Raw genomic sequence first — 19780 nt, 5'->3', positions numbered from 1 at the left:
AGTCAGAATTGCAACATATGAATTTGGAGTAGACAAACATTCAGTACAACTATTCCTGGAGCTTGCAGATGATTCTTTACATTTATCATACGATTATACATCCTCTATTTCCATACTGTCAGGAAAATAAAACAACCCTGACAACCTAAAGATTTTGTACCAATGAAGAAGAGAGAAAGAACACAATTTATTATTGGGTGTGTACATTCATTTCTTATTTTGCTGTGACAGGATACTATATACTTAGTGGATTAAACCATATAAAGGCATTCTCATATAGTTCTGCATGTCAGAAATCCTAACATCAGGATGTCTGCACGGCTGCATAATTTGTGGACTCTAGTGGAAAAGCTGTTTCTTTGTTTTTTCCAGCTCTAGAGGCTGTCCACATGCCTTGACTCCTAGACTTTCATTACCCCACCCTCTGCAGCTGTCAGTGTATCTCCTTTTCTGCCTCTGCCTCTTCTGCATTTCTTCCCCTTACAAGGATTCTTGTGATTGCATGGGCACATCTGGGTAATCCTATCTCAAATCCTTAATTTATTCACATATGCAAAATCCCTATTACTATTTAACACATTCACTGGTTCTGGGGATTAGGACTGGGACATCTTTTTGAAGCCATTATTCTTTCTACCTACGTAAAAATTAATAACATGCGTGTAGGGAGCACAAAAAGGGGTACAGAATTAGAATAAAATCTCAGAAACGCCATACAGCACAGCAGAAGAAAAAATAAATTCTCTGATCTTCTTGAGAGACCCAAACCTATGCTTCCTAACAGTTTTCTTTACATGTCCTGAGAGACCACTGACCTAATTTGAGTGGTGCAGTTTTATATATCTAGAGGTCATTTGTTTGGCAAACTTGGAGATATCCCTATACTGTAAAACCTGGAAAACAACTCAGTCCTCAGAGAGATCTCTATTCCACTGGTCAGAGTAAGGACTCAGTTTCACATGTTTCCAAGGAAACATTTAAAAAAAAAGTGGAAGGGAATGCCAAAGAAAAACTGTACCTGATTGAGTTAACAAAGGGAGACTTTACTCTAGACTATTGTAATAAGAAGGAAGGGTTGAACTCAGCTCTGCTGAAAGAAAATGTGGGAGAGCTTGTAAGTGCTGGGTCCAGCTAGTGAAAAAGTAGTGGATGACACTTTGGAGATGTAGGTCAGTGGGATTAGACCAAGTATGCTTGTTAATTTGTACTTATCAAATTAGGCTCCTCCCTCCCAGAGAGCCTGAGAGATAGGAGCTCTATCTTTCTTAAAATTACATTTCAAAGGGATGACTCCAGTTCCTTGAGAAAGACAGTCCCGGGTTATAAAACTTGCCAGAGGCTGGAGGGGATTTGCATCTCAGTGGGTAGAGAAAGAATTACATTGTGAGTTTCCTAAAGTAAATGCTCAGAGACAAATGAGGTAAGGGGCCTAGATTTAGGAAGAAACCTATCTGTAAAGTTGGATCAGATTGAGGCGAACATGAAGTAAGTCTTGGTCAGGGAAAACTACCTTTTTGCTCCTTGGAAATGGAGAAAGACATTTTACTTACCCTTACATTGTACCTACATCTTACCTCTAAGTTTCTAAGTTTCTTCCCAACCTCATAGACTGGAAGCTTGGTTTCTAGCCAGTTCAACACGTGACCCTCAGGACGACCATGTTCAATACTTCTATCATGCTGGATGGTATCAGCTGCTTGGAACTACTTCTGTCTAAGAACATTGCATGTTATCAGTGATTGCAGACCCTGAAAGGGCGTTTTTAGTTATGGGGAACGTGCATATATCCAGGAAAAGAAGAAAGGGTTCCTGATGGTATTTTTTTTGAGGTTTGGCCGTGTGTTAAAATAAGAACTCTACTCTGCAGTTATGCATCGTGCACCACAGCAGAAACTGGAAATACAATGCAAGCCCACCCTGATATGTTAATATACCCTTGAATAATGTTTCACAACAGTAGAGAGAAAATTTTGCCATGAATTCTGAACCAGAAAGAACCCTGGGATAGCAAGATAAACTAAGGAAATTGTGGGCAAACTCTGACTTCAGTTGTTGCTGCATTCAGCAATGACACATTGTAAGAATCTGGTTATTGGCAATAGAGAAGACTCTGTAACCATGAGAAAATCAGAAACAAGATATCTATTTTTCTGTGGACAATGCGCACCCACGCAGCTTGCTGTCTATGAGGTTCGATGGAAAGTGGAATTACCTCCAGGAAAGATAATCTTTTGAAACAATTGTTAACTGGAGTTAGGACATAGCTGAAAACTAAGCTGCAGCTGGAAAATTGAGAGGCATATCCAGAAACAATCCTGGAATTGATCAGGCTCTGCCTATAGAACTAGATAAGTGAAAATGCAGAGATTACTCAGGAATGAAAATACTGATCTATAGAATAAAACCAAGGCTTGAAGACCTCAAAAAGCATATTCAGAGTTTTGAAATATGTAAGGCCATGGCTCTCTAATTTTTTTTCCTCCACAAGTATTAACACAATAACAAAAACTGCTGAATATGGCATTTCAATGTAAGTGGATAAATTAATAATGCACAGGCACATCTTCTCTATAATCTGTTTAAACTGTTCAAATGGTGGTATAAATGATAAGTGTTTAAGATAATCTGTTTATGAAGATATATTTGGGTGTCTGCATGCATGGGGACACAAACGGAAGAGCTGAATACCTGTAACTATTTTAAACCTATAATACATAATCAATATTCTTTTAAGTGTTACCTAGTAAAGTCATTTTCTTTCCTTCAAAATCTTGATTTTTGATATATGTATATAATTTGATATGTATATAATTCATCTTAAAAGTATAAATAATATTATCATTTAGATAATCTCTATGATAAAAAGATAATTTCAAAAAATATATTTTAGTATTTATATCTATGTATTTAAAGAGTTAATTTGAGGGAAAATAAATCACTCAACATGCAAGATGATTTTAAATGGGAAAAGAATAGGCACAAACTATTCTGCCCTATTGCTTTCAGGAGATTAAACTTTATGCCAGGCTCTCCTTTGTCCTTTATATCTAGAGACAGAAAGTCACCTTGGGGCATATCATCTTCTTTGTTCTGCTAGAAGATATATGATTTTCCTTTTTTATCCATGCAAATGTTATGCCAGAAGGCACATTTAGACAGGGTGAGGGTGTAGAAGGACCTATTGTGTCCTCACAAAGGGAGCTCCTTACAAAGTTTTCTGGCTGCAGAGCTATCACAAGGGTAGGAGTGGAAAGTCCACTGCAGAGCAAGTAGCCTTCCGGGAGCCGAAGGCTAGACACTCACTCCTTCCACTCCATTGTTCAAATCTGCGGGACCCTCTGATGGGCTGGAAGGTTTGGAGGAAAAGACACAGCTAAGAGGCGCACCCCATGAAAGATACCAGCTTCATGGTGATTGACTTGTGATCAATACTAAAGACTGAAATTTCTGAGCATATGGCTAAGGATGACTATAGTGTTTGGGGGAAATATAAGGATGATTGGTTAAATGTGTAAGGGCTGCTGTGCTCACATTGCCCCCAGTGCCCAGTGATTTGAAACAAGCAGAAGATCACATTAGCAGGGAACGAATGTCCATTACAAGAGGCAGGTCTGGTTTACCAGCAGCCAACTCAAGTCACTGAGAAGCAGGAGCTGTGACAGACTGGTGAAACCCCACGTTTTCTGCCTAATACTTGGGACCTTAGTTGGATATAAAAAAAGCCCTGGAATTTTGGTCAGTTAGAGGTCTTCAAGAAAAATAAACGTCCTACTAGTAAGGACAAATCAGGGCAGGAGGGGAGAGGAGGGATACATCTGTCCAATATATATTATAAAACAAAGATTGGTTTCATGTGCTGCTGTGAATTGACCTAAGTAAGGGTTGTTCACTTTCAATGGATATTTTAAAAATCTTATTATAAGGCTACTTCCTGCAAGCATGCTATCAGACAGTATGATATAAGGAAAGTGAATTTCAGACTGAATTCTGTCACACCTGCAAACATTTATTAGCAACCAATCAAGAAAATAGTTATAGAACCAATTGGTAAGCTTGAAGAAGCCATCAGCTCTCTGGCCTTTTAGCCACTCTAATAAGACTTTAAATAAATACAGTAACGGTATTCAATTCGCCTTCTAGTTTAATTACACAACAACATTTTCTTTCATATTTGGAGTTGGGATGTGTTTTGTCAGTATAGGCTGTCATTTCCAAGGGAAAAAATTCCTCAGTCTTTTGAAACCCAACAAAGTACTCCTGCTACGCCAAAAGTGTCTTAAAGTTAATTATAGGTAATATTACATATACAAATCAAGTTGACTAAGCAAGTACAACAATATAATTTTTTTCTGGATTACTTGTAATGTATCCTTTTAAAACATGAAAAAGAATTTGGGAGAAATATTCAGGAAAGTTCCTGGTAGAGGTAATAGCAATTTGAAAAATGAATGGGTAGGAATCGTAACTTAGCTTCAAATTTTAGAAGTATGAAGAAACTAAACTATATAGTTTTAAAGGGATAAACTGTTTCACTTCAGATAAGCTGTTATACTCACAGACTTGAGGTTAGAGCAGGGAAATGGATATTTAATGTGCCTTGGTATTTGTCTACTTCTTGGCCTGTTTGGTCGTTACATAAGTATGATGATTCAACAGTCTGCACACTTATAAATTCTCTAGTTTTCTTTATTATGTTGTATGTGAATAACAGGTTTAATGGAAAATATTTTAAATATTAAAAACAGAAACAATAAATGTGGATGGATAGTGGGGAAATTCTCAAATTTACTAAAGTGAATCTGTAGAAGTTTTGCTCATAATATGCTTCAGCTGGTATATGAAGAATGATTTGAGGATTTTCAGAAAGAAAGTGAGCATTCTAGGGCACACTTACTAGAGATGTGAAAAACCTTTGAAAAATGCTTAGTGTAGCTGTAATGTAAGGTGAACAGAGGAGTGTGGTCTAGTAAGAATTCATAAAGGAAAGCAGAAGGCCGACTAAGAATTGTTTCATATTCCCAAATCAACAACTTCATATCTTATTCTTTGAAATGTGAAGCCATTTAATTTAAACAGACTCAGTAGGCAAAAGAACAAAGAATAAAATCTTGGGAATTATTTCCATGAAATGATTGGATAGAAGTTGACTCCATGAACATGAACTTAGTGCTATTATAATTTGATCATCCTCAGCATTAAAGGTAAGGGAACTGATTTACATTGTGCTTAAGTAATTTGCACAGAGGGCAGATAGTGGTGGCGAGATTCAAAGATCGCCAATTCAGAATGGACCTACCATTGAATTACTGAAGTAAAGTATAAGTGGAAATTACTGATAATAAGCAAGTTGATGAGCCAGTTCTGGAGGGTTACTTGAATATCCTATTACTAGATGTTGGAATGCAAACCCAGCTGTGATTTAGGTGTCAAATGCCCAGACAGATATAACAGAGGGACCTATTAGGAAGAGGAGTGTAGTGAATGGTATATCAATGTACTGGGATTTAATGCAGTTGGGTGTTTTACCCGAGGCCACCAGAATGTCCTAAAAAAAAGTTCACACCAGTCTGCAACAGATCTTGCAAAATATATAGAAGAACAGGTGAGCAAATTTCATTCAAGAAGCTACAAAGGGATTTTTGTTTGCCTGATGACTATAATTCAGTCAAAAGAAGAGGTTAGAGGCAGCAACTTTTTGAAAAAGGTTATATAATTGAAGATCATATGTTACATTTATCCCATACATGCCTTGATTTTGTTCAAGCTTTAAGTAGAATCTGCCAAAACGCAACTCGATTCACTTTCTCTCTTCCTGAAACAACTGAAATTATAAGAAAAACAGTGCGTTTATAGCAACTGATATTTTACATTGAAAAATGACAGAAATGTAGGTTATAAAATATTGTTTGTTTTTTTAAAAGTTCGATATAATGGAAATGTAGGATATGAGTATTTAACCAAGCCAGGTTTTCCAGGCCATTATTCAATGCCTGACAGGAGTGGTGTATTGCAATAGTTTACTCAATAAAAGATATACCAAGATCAGGATTCAGATGTATAGATGTTACGTTATAATACGAGGGAGATAAACATGCATCATATTCAGTTTCTGGTAGGAAAACAGTGTGCCAAAAATCTAAAGTAGATTTTTAGATTGTGATTACACACAAAGAAGCAAAAGCATTTCTGAAAATCTTTGTTGTCATGTAGGTCAGGTTTCTAAAGGGCTACAGAAGACAAGGAATAAGTTATTTATAATCTATTCAGTTATTGCTATTGTGTCTTACATTATTCATTGCAAAAATCAAAGAGCAAGCTTAAGATAATTTGTGTCAGTTCTCCAAGTTACAAACTTATAAAGAGATTCAGGAATGCTGAATTTATAATTCTGATAATACATGCAATTGTGATTTCTATCATTATATGTAGAATACCTACACTGGAAAGGGATCCATTGATCATCTGAACAGAGTGTAAAGTATACAAATAGGGCATGTAATCATTTAGCAAACATCTAGGTTAAGGTCGGTGGAACCCATTGATTTCTAAATACAGCCTTAGTGCTATAGGTACTAATACAACAGTAATTTCATGACAGATTTTTAATTTAAGGAAGTGTGGAAGAGAATATATATATAGGGTATCTTCTGTGTAAAATGCATGCACACTTATTAAATATATACCTGCATGTATGCTAACATATATATGGAGAAAGAGAGAATTTCTATCTAGCTATTTATGTAGAGTATCTGCAAAAAAGGGAGAAAAAACTCATAACTGGATGTTTCAACAGCAAGTAATTACATCATAGTGACAGGGCTGTGAAGAAAACTTATTTTTTGCATCACATCCTTCTCATTTCTTGGCATTGTGTCATACATATGTATTCTCTATTAATATTATTTTATCATCTAATTAAAAAATATGTTTGAAAGTAGACTTCTGGAAAACAGACTATTGAGGTCAGGAGCCTGCATCCAACTCTGAGATTCTAGTCAGGTTAGTAAACATTGGACTATTAAATGTCATAGTGCAAATAAAAAAATTATAATGTGAACACGACAGAAATTCAAGCCATCAGATTCTTATGAGTTTGGAAATACTAATGTTTTCTACTGAGATGGTTAAATTAGAAAGTGATCAACATGAGCATTTCTTCTAACCAATATAATTAGAAAACATGAACTCCTACAATTATATCCTAGATGAAGGAATAGTATCCTATTACCATTTTCTGATCCAGTACTTAGGTCAGAATTTCTTTTCTATAAATTTCATAAGTAAAGAACTACTCACTCTACCATTATGTATCCACTCTTCAATTCTTAGTTGATTTAATCAAACTGACACCAAATTGACCAAAGTATATAGTTACTTTAAAACTGTTTTAGTGCAGAGTCCACTATGCTTAGAAATAAGATCAAATACTCTTGAATAATGAAACATTTTATTTTTTAAGTTACTTCCAAAATATGAAATTATCTATACCTAGATATTACATAGGTAGATAGATACTTAGAGTATAAGTGGAGACAATGAGGTGGTAATTTTCTTTCAGTTTTAATTTAGATATTTTGTTGTGATAAAAAAAATACTCTCTTAAATCAAGAAACATAATCACAGTATTTAGCAGCAATAATTATCAAGGCAGTTGGACAGTGCCAGGACTCAAAGAATAATAGAAACCCCACAGAGGAAAGGAAGATAATTATTGTAAATGCCAAAAATCTCTTTTAAAGAAATAGAGCAATTAAAAAATGCACTGAACCACATGTGTGTCCCCTGCTTTGATAAAAGATGCTTTAAACATTCCTATAAATAAAAGATAAATACCCATGGAAATATTTGATGGTCATTAAAGAGTCTTTCAATGGTTGAAAAATAGAATAAAATGATATACCAATAGATATTTTTGAAATATTAGAGATTTAAATAAAGAACTTCCTTAAAATCTTTAAAATGGATATTTTCTAGTATGAAACAATAATTTTAAAAGAACACATATTTCCGTAAAAGTCTTGGCTGAAGGTGATTAAAAGCATTGTAAAGAAAAAGATCTCTGGTTAATATTTAGATTCATTCTAAATAGATAAGCCTTATAGTGTTTTTACCCTTCAATTAAAACTTTTTTTAAAAAAAGCTCAATATGTTATTGATACACATTTCAGTAAAAATGGTGCAGTTTCCATGCTGTTAAGCCATATTAACAAGCCAAATGACTTACAGTTTGCAGATTTCACAAAAATAAACAAGGCAGTGTGTTTGCAAAGTAAATCATCTAAATGGATTTATCTAGGTACATTAAGTGAAATGATACTAATTTTCAGCTTATTCATTTGACAGAGCTTATCCTATGTTTGTCTAGGCAGATTCTGTAGTTTTGGATCACTGACATTGATATAATCATATAACTGTGGTAAACATGAGAAAACTAATTTACATAGATATAGTCTATTGAATATAACTGAGGGTTTTAGGGCCTAAGGATTTTCAGCATTGTCTTTTTACCCTTAGAGGTGATAATTAAATTTAGCTTCTCTCTAACAAAGCATTGATTAGTTATAAACATTTATTAGTCTACTACTAGATGATTACAAGTAAACTAATGGATTAGCAAGGGGGAGAATTTGATCGGATCATTAGACATTGCTAAAAAATAAGTGAATTACATATAATTATCCTTATTTCTCCTCACTGGCTTTACTATGTTTATAATACACTGGATCATGATGATACACAACATTTTTAATGTGAACAAACTGTTGTTTGTAGACATTTGATAGTATAAATATATTTGCAAAAACAGATACTGCTTTTTTAAAAATAGCACATGACTATTTATTATTTGCCCTCGCATGCCAATACATGTATAAGGTAAATTCCTAGAATGTCGTTGGTGAAATATAGCAAATGCATATTTTAAAAATGGCCAAGATTGGCCACTCTCCCCACTCCCAAGTATTAAAAAACTATAGAGTCAATTCAGAATATCAACAAAGAGCATATGAGAATTCAGGCGTCTTCATAATCTCTCAGGCAACGTGTATTATAAATTATCTGGTTTTGCTCTCTTGAAATTTTTAAAATTACATCTCATTGTTATTTTAATTTATATTTACTTTATTATTACCAAATTTAATATTGTGTAATATATGGGATGGTAACTTAAATTTATTTATGTAAAATTCTTGATGCATAATTTTAAAACAATGTTGCTCATTGATGTGTAAAAACCTCTGAAGAAATCAAAACATCTGAACAAGTGTTAAGCATAGAAATTAGTCCTGTTAGTCCCTTTGTTTTTAGTTTAAGGTATTTTTGCTGAAATTATTCTCATTTTTTTATTAAGTCATAATTAGTAATATTTTCATGTAAGAGTTCTGGATCTCTTGTGTTTATTGCCTTGCTAAGAAAATAAAGTTTCCTTTTATTCCTATTTTACAAAGTTCCCTGGTCATGAACAGGTAACATTTTTTAAGAGATATTTCCATATTTATTGAGATAATCAAAACTACAGTAGAATAAAATATAGTAATAGTGACAGTAAAAATCTACCACTTTAATGATAATCCAAGAAGTTTCTCATGATTATTATTTATTACCCAGAGATTTTAACTAATAAAATGTATTTGAAATGTAAGTTCCCATTTACTTCAAGTTTACATAAAAACTAAATTGTAACTAATATAATATTGTGAATGTTTTTTTCCCTAAACTTACTGTACAATTGTATGGTTATTTTCCATTAATTTTGGAATTTGGAATTGTGTTGAGTTATATTGAGAGGCTTTTTAATATTGACACAATCTTAGATTTTATGTTTCACATAAGTCTATGAATAAATATAATGTCTTATAATGACTGATTGATTTGGGCCTCAATAGCATATAATGTAAAAATCTTCACTGAGTGGGGCGCCTAGGTGGCTTAGTCGGTTAAGTGGCCGACTTCGGCTCAGGTCATGATCTCGCGGTCCGTGAGTTCGAGCCCCGGGTTGGGCTCTGTGCTGACAGCTCAGAGCCTGGAGCCTGTTTCAGATTCTGTGTCTCCCTCTTTCTGACCCTCCCTCGTTCATGCTCTGTCTCTCTCTGTCTCAAAAATAAATAAACGTTAAAAAATTTTTTAAAAAAATCTTAACTGAGTTAAAAGAGACAATATCATACTCTTTTTAAAATTTCTTTTGAATTTATAATTATTTCAAAATGAAATGTTAAGAAAATAAAATAAACAGAATGCACTATTACTACATGCAACAATATGAATGAACTTCTAAATATAATGTTGAGCAAAAGAGGCTAGATACAAAAAGAAAACATAGCATAATGTCATTACATATTAGGTTCAGGTTTGGTAATGGCCACGAACTATAGTCTTCAAGTGTTGTGATATATGTAAAGTCCTTCCAAACAAAGCATCCAGCTTTCACTTTATCTGTTGTCATATTGTCCCCATTTCCCTTTGCCACATTTTAAAATAATTTGTCTCCATTTTTTAAAAGAGAGTGTAAAGGAGCCATAACAAAATTATGAAAATCACACAATATGTTTTGCTTCCCATTACCGATAGATGGGAAAAATAAGAATACAAAATCTAAATAGAAAGAAAAACTTACATGTAAGTAAAAACTAGAAGCATAAATTGAAAAGAGTAAAACACAATTGTTTCTTTTAAACACATAGTAGATTTTTAAAATACAATGAGAAGCAAATTGCATTAACATAGTTTTCTTTATTCAGCTTTTTTTTTTTTTTTTGAGTGAGGAATAAAATACTCTGGTTTCTTTGGTTGTGGAAACATCAAAGAATAATTGTGACAATTAAACAGAAAACAATCTTTGCATCTATATAGCTACAGATCTATAAAAGACAAACATCGACTGAAAATTTTCAAAAGTCTTCCCAATCATTTGACATATGCATTTTTATTAAGTGATAGACAGTGAAATTAATACTTCTGATTAAACAAAAAATACAGAAATGATAACAAAGCAGATATATCTGGTTTCCAAAAGTCTACAGCTTACAAGGCAAAACAGGTCAAAACACAAAACACACGATGTATTTAAAATAATTTATTATTAGTAATAATAATAATAATAATAATAATAGGATCATTGCCCCCAAAGAATTTGATTGAAATGGCCATCTATGCAATATTGTGTGTATATATTAAACTCAAGTATGGTCCTATGTTACATTCTTTAGAACACTGAACTTTTGATTCCTGGTGAATATTAAAATTTTTTTTTTCAACGTTTTTATTTATTTTTGGGACAGAGAGAGACAGAGCATGAACGGGGGAGGGGCAGAGAGAGAGGGAGACACAGAATCGGAAACAGGCTCCAGGCTCTGAGCCATCAGCCCAGAGCCTGACGCGGGGCTCGAACTCACGGACCGCAAGATCGTGACCTGGCTGAAGACGGACGCTCAACCGACTGCGCCACCCAGGCGCCCCAAAAATATCTGATACTAAATCTGTCTCAATGATGAAAATAAATGGAAACAAATAAATACTACTACCTAGGGTTATTTGAATTTAATAGAAAGTTCTTGGGATGAGAATTACCTTAGTCCAAATAATAACTGATGATTTCAACATAAAAGAAAAAATACTTTGGAAGAAGTAGGGTCCTTTTACAATAACCCTCAAACCTCAAATTATAGTCAGCTTGTCTGCCTTTCCAATGTAGATGGAGAATTCTGGCATTGCAGATACGTCAATTCTCCTAGTAAGTGATTCATGAGTATAAACTATTCATTGAAAGGTATAAACAATTTTCTTCAAAACAGGCTTCCTTGGAGTGTGTGTGTTTGGGAGGTGGAGTGCTGTGGATAGGCAGAGGGAATGGTGATTATGTGTTGCTCTCAAAATTAAGAAGTAAGCCCACATGTACGAAATCTTTAAACAAGTAGCAGCTTATTTATTTTTTTCACCCTATAGATAACTGGATGATACCAGTGCATACATATTGGATTTATTTCAGCAATAGAGATCACATTACATGTTATGTTTTACAGCTGACTGTACTCAAAATCAAGGATGTTTATAGAAGAGTCTAGAGTTGTTTCAGGGTCACCATTCAATTACTCTTTGCATTAATTCCTGATTTTAAAATAAATCTGCATAAGAGAAAGTTAATAATTTGGGGATCTGATTTATCTGGAAGTACTTTTCTTCCCCCAAATTTAGGCTTGAAACACTTTACAAGAAAAAAGGGCAGAACTAGATATTGCACAGGAAGGAAATTTCATACATAATGAAGTAAATTCAATAAAGAAGCGTAATAAGTTAAAAGGACAGGTAAAGTTATACTTTAAAAATCTGAATATATAGATGCACAATTAAACAAACTGACCTATAAGCAGGTACAATAGGAGGAACAGATTTGTAAAAATCTAGAAATTAGATTTGATATCTAAAATGTAATACTGGAAATTCCACAAGCTTTCCCAGACAGTTTTCTCATTCTGTGCTTTGAGAAATAACCCTGAGATCCTGTAAATTGAAACAAAGCAAGAAAACTTTACGGCAGCAACCTGCTCCTTTACACCGTGGCCTTGGAGTAATGAAAGGTCAGGACCAGTGATCATCTATCTCCATAATTTCACTAACAATTGACAAACACAATTTAGAAACTGCCAAAAAGTGAAATTGATCTTGTTCTTAGTGAAAATTGTATCTATCTGTTTAGATTTCTCTACTATGGTATGATAGCAACAATGATAAAGAATTCATTCACATCCATCAAGAAAAGTATGAAAGCACTACTCTGTAAATGGTTTGATTCAATTTACAGAACAGAAATCCCATTTAAGTGATATATCTTAGAACTAGAAATGTTCTAATATTTTGTCTTTACATTTATTACATGCAGCTATAATTCTGAAGCAGACATAATTTAGGAATATACAATTGTTTGAAAAGTTTGAAGATGCTAATTTATCAGCATATATAGTTCCCCTAAGAGCTAACACTTTTTTGTTATTTTCTAGAGATTAAAAATATATTATAATTCAAGGAGGATGGCTGCAAGTGTTATACTATTAAAAAAACTACTTTTTGAAGATGAAAATCATATTTTGCATTATTAGTTGAAATGTTTGGCATCCATTATTATTTTAAAAAGAGATTTTAAACAATTATACCTAAAACAGAAACATGTACACCACATGCTGTTAGTAATTGGTAGCAAACTGGAAATCGGTGCATAGGTAAGTTTATTAATATTATTATTATTATTACTATTATTTCTTAAGCAAATACAGTTTGCCAAATAAGTATACTACATTCACACATACACAAAAACACACATGGTAGAATTTTATTTTAGGTAAAAGCAATGATCACTAAACATTATTATACACATGTTTATTTTCTTAGTTATTTAAAATAATAAGCAACCATCAAACCTATTTAGGGGATGAGTGCAGAGACAGTAAAAACTCAAGGACATTCACCTCCATTCTCACCAATTACACCTTGAAAATACATAATTAAATATATTAGAAATCACCATAAAGTGAGAGTCAGTATTTCTATTACAGTCAGAAAAAAAAATCAGAAAAAAAAATCAGTTGAGATTTAGCTCATGGGTTTTTGATATATATATTTTTTGTTTGTTAAAATGGTTTGCTCTGCTCATGCACTGCTTAGCATTCCAAAGATAATTAAGAAAATTAAGCTAAAGAGATATTTATAATGATTATTATTTAACTATATTCCTAATTTGGGATCCTGAATCTTAACTACAGTGAGAATAATTAAATCATGCAGCTATTTACTGAGAATACTTTAAAACATTACATGATAAGAATTAGAGCATTTCAGAATATTGTGCATTTGTAAATATGCATGTAGGTATGCATGTGCATATATATATGTACTTCCATCTATAGATGAATGAATATGCACATATGCAATGCATACTATTACCATATGAAATATTTATCAGTATTCATCTATATTTAAATAAAGGACACAGTAAAATATAGATACATATTAAATGCTCCCTTTGAAACAAGGAAATTATTAGTCAATATTATAAGTAGCATACTATGGTTTGTAGTAATACAGTATCAATTAAAAATTCTTTTTTTTTTTTTTTTTAAATTTTTTTTCAACGTTTATTTATTTTTGGGACAGAGAGAGACAGAGCATGAACGGGGGAGGGGCAGAGAGAGAGGGAGACACAGAATCGGAAGCAGGCTCCAGGCTCTGAGCCATCAGCCCAGAGCCCGACGCGGGGCTCGAACTCACGGACCGCGAGATCGTGACCTGGCTGAAGTCGGACGCTTAACCGACTCCGCCACCCAGGCGCCCCTAAAAATTCTTTTCTTACAGAGTATATATTAAACTTCTTACTCTAGTATGGCTAAGAAACATTCAGGTTTTAAATATACTTTTATTATTTTCTTGCCAAACTCTGCTGATAGTTTCCTCCACGTTTAATGAAAACACTGGATCACTACCATATCTATTACAATTTCTGGCTCTAAAAACAGTATTTGTTTTCAGGTTCTGTTTTTTCTTTTATTCCCTTGTAATCTAGGGATTTTCATCACAGAGTTGTTAGGATAAAATGAGACTAGTTATGAACATAGGCTCAGGGACGAGTAGGTGGCTCAGTTGGTTGAGCAACCGACTTCAGCTCAGGTCATGATCTCACAGTTCATGAGGTGGAGCCCTGCATGGGGCTGGCTTCTATCAGCAGAGCCTGATTCTTTTTTGGGTCCTCTGTCCGCCTCTCTTCTACCACTCATGGTCTCTCTCTCAAAGATAAAAAAATAAACATTAAAAAAAAGAAAATAGGTTCATAAAGTACCTTTCATATATCAAAAGCTAAATTAATGTTGATATAATCTTCATCGTCATCATCATCATCATCATCATCAGTGCCAGTAGAACTGTTAGCAAAGCTCTGGTAATAGTTTTGATCAAACTCCCTGTCTTCATCTCTGTGATGCAGTATCTTGTGCACTGAGGTGAAGAGAGTTTTATGACCTAATCCTTTTAGCAGGAATTATGCTTTTGTAATTGAGGTCCAAATAAATGACTCTGTATACTCTGAAGAAAAATAGGAGCCATTATATTTCCTTCATAACACAAGACTCTCTTTCCCTTGACTATAATGTTGTTTGTTTCTTTGTGTGTTATTTGGCTTACCCAATGGCCTACGTTATAGAAATGTTGGTCATTTTTTTTAATGTTTATTTGTTTTTGAGAGACAGAGACAGAGCATGAGTGGGGGAGGGGCAGAGAGAGAGGGAGACACAGAATTCTAGGCAGGATCCAGGCTCTCAGCTGTCAGCACAGAGCTGGACATAGGGCTCAAACCCATGAACCATGTGATCATGACCTGAGCCAAAACTGGCGTTTAACCAACTGAGCCACCCAGGCACCTCAGAAATGTTGGCCATTTTTAAATTAATAGACTCTATTTTGTAGAATACTTACAAATTTACCAAAAAAAATGAGCAGAGTACAGAGAGTTTTAATATGTCCCTTTCCCCCAACGCAAACACACACACACACAGGGGCAGTTTCCCTTATTAACATTTGCATCAGTGAAGTAATTTGTTATACTTTATGAACTAATGTTGATACAATATTAGTAACTAAAGTGCAAGTTCTACTAGAGTCACTGTGTTGTATGTTCCATAGGTTTTGATAAATGCATAAAGACATACATCCACCATTACAGTATCATACAGAACAGTGTCACTGCCCTAAAAGTGCCCTGTTCTCTGCCTACCAGCCCTCTTGCCTTGTCCCCAAGCCACTGGAAACCACTGATGTTTTTTCATAGTCTTTTGTCTTTTCTACAATATCATATGGTTCGAATCAAATAGTATTTAGCTTGTTTAGAAAGCTACTTTACAGAGTATTTAATGTGTATTAAATTTCCTCCATGCATTTTAGTGGTTTGGTAGCTCATTTCTTTTTTCACTGAATAATATTCCTATTGTGTAGATGCACTAAGTTTGTTGAGCAATTCACCTGCTGAAAGGCATTGGTTGCTTATAAGTTTTAGATATTTTGAATAAAGGTGATGTGTTGTGCTTACCAAAAATTAAATATATTTACCTTAATGATTGTTTTTGCCTTTCATAAGTACTTTAAACCAAGTATCTTTTTTATTTAAATAAAAAAAATAAGATCTTCAGGAATATACCAGTAAAAGTACTATAATTATGTAAGCTAACAATTGGTATAGTAACTGTAAATTTGAACTATCTGATCTAGACAGAGAGACTAAGCCATTTAAATATAACTATGCTGAAATATTTACGAGGACAAGAGTATTTTTTTTACTATATAAGGGTATATCACTATTACAAGACATGGGTGTCATAGTATTATTATAGGAAGAAAGAGATTCTTGCCGCTACTGCAGAATTCTAAATTACTTAATACATTTCACTCTAATAACGTCTCAGCACACAAGTACTGAAGTCTTGAACTGCAGAAAATTCAAATCATCTCTTTATGAAAGAAGTAGTTGCAAAAAGGAAAATATGGTGCCATGGAAAGTACTTGTAATCAAATATCAGCAAAGGAATGCCTACTTATTTATTATCCTAGAATAAATTGGCATCCTAGATTTTTTGTGGTTCCACTAAGCCAGAATCTGCCAGCAAAGTCTGAAAAACACTTTCTCAATTTATTTGTTTTTAACTTTTCTTTCCCTTGCGTTAAAAATTTAGTTCCATAGTTTCACAGACTTTGTGTGTTTCTATCGTTGCTAAATATCTAGTATATAGAATATTGCTAATACTTTACAGGTGCTCAGTAGATATTCATAGACTAAGTAAAAAACTGTCCCTGGATAGAGAATAATATGGTTTCTCCAAGCCCTGAACAGGCTCAATCCCAGAATGGTATGATTTCTGGGGATTGGGTGACAGTCCATGAAGGCAACCTAAAAGAGAAGACTCCATAATCAACTTATGCTTAAAAAAAAGCCTGAAGTGTATGTTTATGCATATATGTGTTGTGTATATATAACGGTGCATGTATATACTATTTGTACAAATATACAAATAGAAATGCATACACCTGTATGAAGTGTATTTAAACTCTGACATGTAGTTTTTTGAAAGTTGCCATTTCCATTAGATTTTAAAAGTGTCTTCACATTAACACATACTTTTTTGCTGCCCTTTGAAATTCTGAAACTACCATGAAATACCATAGGAAGAAGCCCAGGCTAGCCTATTGGGTGACAAGGAACCACAAGGAGCAGAAATGTGTTGTCCCAGCATGCCTCCCTATTCCATCAGGCCGTCAATTGCCGAACACATGAATAAGGCCATCCTGGAGCATTTAGCAGCGAGGTGACTCATCAGCTAGCAATAGATGCAAGGGAGAACCCAGCATAGATCAGCCTCAGAGGAATCACACAGCTGAGCCACAGAATGACAGGCTGGATAAAATGATTTTAATTTAAGCCACTAAATTTGTAATAGTTTACCATGCAGGAAATCCTGGCTCATGAACTCTTGATGCGTTTACACTTTGTAAACAAAATATTCTGGGGTAGAACTTCTTTTCATAAAGGTTAAATTATGATGGGGTGGTATAAGGCTAAAATTGCGTGAGTATCAAAGTAGGCTTACTAATAGGCCAGAGTGCACTGCAGAATAATCAGTAATCATTTTACGGTTTTGTAAATATGTACTCAACAACATTTTCTTTCTCACTCTCCTGCATTAATAAAACAGTTTTGTAGCATTCTTATAGTACATTAGGTTTAAATTATCACATGCATTTTTTTGTAAGTTCTTCAATGAGCACCCATACTGTGTTCTTCATTTTTTGAAGGCTGTTTGAGCTCTATGCTGATTTTTTGGTTCCTTACACTAAATGTATTTTTTGCCAAATAAATGGCTTTATCTTATTTCTTGTGAAGACACTCACTTGTGAGTACACATACTATTTAGTTATTTTATAACATTTTAGTAAATGTAAATATACACACATATATACCATCATTTATTTTTATTTGTTTTATTTTTATTGACATACAACATTAGTTTCAGTTGTACATAATGATTCAATATTTGCATATATTGTGAAATGATCACCACAATAATTCTAGTTAACATCCATGACCATACATAATTACAAATATTTTTTCTTGTGATGAGAACTTTTAATATCTACACACTTAGCACTTTCAGATATACAATACATTATTATTAGCTACAGTCATCATACTATATATTACATCTCCAGGTCTCATTTATTTTGTATCTAGAAGTTTGTATCTTTGACTACCACCACCCACTTCACCTACCCTCTTACTTCTGCCTTTGATAATCATCAATCTGCTCTCTGTATCTATGAGCTCTGTTTTTAAGATTCCTTGTATAAGTGAGATAATATGGTATTTTGTCTTTGTCCATCTGACTTATTTCACTTAGCATAATGTCCACAAGATCCATCCATGTTGTCATAAATGACAAGATTTCCTTCTTTTTTATGGCTGAATACTATTCCTTTCTGTATATATACCACATTTTCTTTATCCATGCTTCCATTGGTGGACATTGAGGTTGATTCCATGTCTTGACTATCGTAAATAATACTGTAGGAAACATGGGGCACATATATCTTTTCAAGTTAGTGTTTTCATTTCCTTCAGAAAAAATATGGATTTTATAATTTTCAAACACATTGAAATCCCAAGCTTTCAATACAGCGTAATTCTGAAAGCTAGCATGATAGATACAATGATATTTTGAAAATTGCACCACAATTTTAACCCTCAGTAAAACAAGAGCAAAGGCTTATTTTGTTTTCTTTGACATTTTAAAACCAATTTTCATCAGAGTGATACACACACGATAGCATATATTTGCACTCAGAAGAGTTTATCACAAAACAGTTTTCTTGTCTAAACTATTTAGTGCAATTATATCTAGCTGGTATAAAATACAAATCCCAAATTTCTGCAGCTTAACACATAAAATGTGTATTGTTCTTTCAAACTGATGTGGACATTCCTATAAGGGCTTCTGTGGTAGGCAGCACTACTTTAAGTGGTTCTTGGTATAGACAGGAGAGAATGGAAAAAAAGGTAGCTGAGGAGCTGTTCATGGCCTGTTTCTATTCCCTTCCCACTGGCCTGAACTACTTGCATGGTACCAAATGGAGGCATGAAGATTTGACAATTCTCTTTTGCATGCACAGGGTAAAAATGAGCAAGTTTCATGGACAAATACCATTGATCTCTACAAAACCTGCTTTATCTATCCAAGTTCGACTTCTCAAAGGCAAATTCTTATTTTTTTTAAGATGCTCCATCCATTTCTCCATTTATCATTGTAAGAAAATTTGCACTGGCTCCTTCTTGTAAAACATAAAAAGTACAATGCTTATTCTATTCTCTTTTCTTCCCTCCTAAATAATATGTATTTATATCATTGATTCCTTTGGATCATTTAATCACTGATTATGGTCTCAATTTAAAAACAATACAAAATTTTATACCTGTTTTGATCAACTCCTAACAGAATCTCAGGCCTGGACTGAGAGTAATTTTTCCTCCGAATCTTCCCAGTGTCTAGCAATAATATTTTTAACTTAGCATTTTCAAGACTTTTAGAATTATTTTATGTTTTGCCTTCAAAACTAAGTTTTAATTATATATCCCTAGATTGATAAAATTATGAAGCAATATAATTTTTGCATTATTGTCGCTAGAAAATTATGTTTAATTATGTGCCAATAATTTAAATATTCTATTTTCATTTATATATGGCTGTTCTTATCACTCCAT

This window comes from Prionailurus viverrinus, chromosome A1, assembly GCF_022837055.1.
Source record: "Prionailurus viverrinus isolate Anna chromosome A1, UM_Priviv_1.0, whole genome shotgun sequence".
In the NCBI taxonomy this organism is placed as follows: Eukaryota; Metazoa; Chordata; class Mammalia; order Carnivora; family Felidae; genus Prionailurus; species Prionailurus viverrinus.
Note: the sequence above shows the minus strand (reverse complement) of the source record.